We start from the raw sequence: 3,257 nt of genomic DNA on the forward strand, positions 1-3,257 counted from the left end.
GATGTTTCTCAACAAAAACTTGAAGACTTTAAATATCACGTCATCTGCAGTGAATAACATCAACAGAGAAAATTTCTGAAGAAGCAATGCATTAAACAGTCATGCAGATCTTCAGACTTTTGCTATCTATGAAAACAACCATAACTGTAAAGCACGTTAAAGCTCTATGAAGCAAAGAAGAAACCACATGTCAATGTGAGAAAAGTGGGAAACTATTCTGTGGTCATCCATCCATCCATTCGCTTCCGCTTATCCTTTTCAGGGTCGCGGGGGGCGCTGGAGCCTATCCCACACTGTAAACCCGAACAAGTTGACTGAACTTAAAACTTTTGTGGAAACTGATTACCTCAAAAGATTTAAGTACAAAAACTCATATCTTCTAAGTATGGGGTACTCAAAATTTGTATTTATTGTTAACCTAAAAATTTTAAATTATATTTTATATTTTATTAATTGAGCTTTACTCAAAGACTGTATACTTTAATTTCAATATTTTTGTTTCTTGTAGTTTATTATTTTGATGCAACACAATGCAATTATATTACAACCTAAACTCAAATTATCTGATTATTAATTAAAAGATATTTATGTTGTGAGTGTAGACTACTAAAAAAAAAAAAAAAGTACGGAAATTCAGTTACTTTACATTTTGTTTATTTAACATTTTTTCATGAAAATTTAAAAACATCACAAATGTTTTTATAAAACAACTAACATGGACATCGGCACCATAAAGTGAGCATTATAAATTCTGTGTAGAACATTTATCTTTTTATAAACTCACAAAGGACGACATCAGTCCTAATTGCATCTTTCTCAAAATACACAAAAATGCAAAACAAAAAGTCAAATACTAATCACTTTTTTTTAAATAGAAATGAAAAACAATTTTTTAAAATGGGTACAAAGATGATCAGCTTCCAAATAACCAGATAAGGCAGTCAAGTATAGGAAAATTAGGTAAACTGATGGAGTTAAATCCACCCAAAGCCTGTAGTAAACTTAAAGTGCTTAAAGTGCTTCAAACAAAGTGCTCAGTAACAGAGTGCGTGTCCTAACAAACATTGCCTTATATTCCTTAAGAGCATGTAGGCAGGGGTTTCAGGGGTTTGCCGTCATCAAGCCCCATGAAGATATTTTGGACTAAGGCAAATGTGTGAACCAGCTTCCTGGGGTAGTCTAAATGCAGAGCATAGATCAAGCCAAACAATAAAGCAAATGCATTTGCAAATCTGGGAATATCACCTAGTCGCCTTTCACCAAAACAGCCATGCTTGAGGAAGTAAAATGGACTGGACTGGGAAGCGCCGTCGGTAACCACTGTGAGAAGGGCAACTGGAGTGTCAATGAGGGTCGACTCATCCAATGCGTCCGCCTGGAATAGACACAGTATCAATGGTAAATGGCCTGTATTTGTATAGCGCTTTACACATTCAGTCATTCACACCCATTCACACACTGGTGATGGCAGCTACATTGTAGCCACAGCCACCCTGGGGCGCACTGACAGAGGCGAGGCTGCCGGACACTGGCACCAGCGGGCCCTCTGACCACCACCAGTAGGCAACGGGTGAAGTGTCTTGCCCAAGGACACAACGACCGAGACTGTCGAAGCCAGGGCTCGAACCGGCAACCTTCTGATTACAAGGCGAACTCCCAACTCTTGAGCCACGATCGCCCCAATTAAATAAGTAAGGTTGGTTTGAGAGAATGTGACAAGCATGACCTGTAATCTAGCAAAACATTCAGCAGTGTAGTGGGTTACTTTGTAACGAGTTAGGGTACTCTACTTTTTTTGAAAAATGTACATTAACGTGTTAGCTTCTTGCATTACATAATTTGTATTTTTATTATTTTTCTAAAAAAAAAAGTAATTTTTTATTTCATGACTTTATCTCAAAAAGAAACTAAATCTTGACTTCAGCCTGGTTTTTGGGCCACCTGCAGCATAGCCATAGTGCTGTGATACGCCTGTGCCCTGCTCCTGACCTGTGTGTGTGTGGGTTTTCTACAGAGAGGGTATTTTGTTTGTACAATTTGGTAGCTGCTAGGGTATTAAATTGTATTTAAAAAAATCCATAGCATTTTATCTTACTGGCAGAATTTAAGTAATGCAAAAATACACTTACATTACATGTCTAAAAGAATTCTGGGTCCTCCTCCCGCAGGTATACAGGAAGGGCACGAAGTACTGCAGTGCGTTTCACGTTGATATCAGGCGCCTCCTAAAAAGGGAAAAGAAAAGTTCATTTAACGCAAAGTTTTCAGGTGTCATTCTTTGGGGAGAATACATGTTTATGAAACTGCATGACATCAGACTCTACTAAATTTTGGAGACTTTTCTTTTAAGATACAACCTTTCTGTCTCTTGTGACAGAGAGTATGTTTCTTAATCATTTGACAAAAACCCTACACAGTATTTTAAAATAGTGTTCTCCAGATCAGAGCTGTGATCTATATAGAACATGGGGTTCAAAGCAAGGAAAAATTGTGTGTTTATCAGTGAAACCTTTAATTTGTGTTAATTTTATCATTATCAATATATGAAATCTTCACCTTAAGGGACTTAATGAATGGTTTCTTCAATAGATCTTTCAACTCACCTGTGTTTACTGTCTCCACCTGAAATTAATTGCAGTCTGAATTTTTTTTCCTTCTGTCTTTTTGTCTTTGGCCTTCAGCCTTGGAAGAAAAAATAAAAATATTGAAAACCTTATCAGCACACTAAATATACAACACCTTGCTATATTTCAATTGTTTTAGATAGAAGTTGCCACTGCTAGCTAAGTCACTTTTGAATGATGCTAATGAGAAGAAAAAAAACCAAAAACCTGCCGAACAATGAGGCTGCTGTTGTAAAAACGCCAACTTTCTTGCGTTGGCAAGGGGTCGTTAAAATATCACTAAGACCCTTTCTTTATGTGTGATTCTTCGTAAAACTGTGTTTTAATCGGTTAAAACTGTAAAACTGACGACATAATCTATGTTTGAAAAAGAGCGCGAACAACCGCGAACAACTATTCACCACCTGGGTCTGTGCTTTTTAACACAACAGCGCATTCGAAAACAAGTTATTGGCTGCAACATATTAATATACTTGCTTTTTTACGGAAAAAATAAACATAACGAAGGTTCCGTTTTACTTACAAGTTTCTCCAAATGTGTTCTCCAGTCGCTCGAGAAGGGCAGCCATATTGAACAGAATTTTCTGTCAACGTCGTTCAGGTTAGAGAGAAGACGTCATGACGTCATGATGT

General features: G+C 37.1%; 1 long non-coding RNA gene across 1 annotated transcript; it reads right to left on the reverse strand.

The window, feature by feature from the left end:
* Positions 1-1,240: 1,240 nt before the first annotated feature.
* On the reverse strand, positions 1,241-2,652 carry LOC146552485 (uncharacterized). The gene is made up of 3 exons (XR_014889951.1): positions 2,604-2,652; positions 2,130-2,225; positions 1,241-1,375 (listed from the first exon to the last, which is right to left on the reverse strand). It is a non-coding gene; the product is annotated as an uncharacterized LOC146552485 (long non-coding RNA).
* Positions 2,653-3,257: the final 605 nt, after the last annotated feature.

The sequence above is a fragment of the Mchenga conophoros genome, linkage group LG19 (assembly GCF_057382185.1).
Source record: "Mchenga conophoros isolate Kocher_MC1m ecotype Shallow Benthic linkage group LG19, M_conophoros_male_GT1.1, whole genome shotgun sequence".
In the NCBI taxonomy this organism is placed as follows: domain Eukaryota; kingdom Metazoa; phylum Chordata; class Actinopteri; order Cichliformes; family Cichlidae; genus Mchenga; species Mchenga conophoros.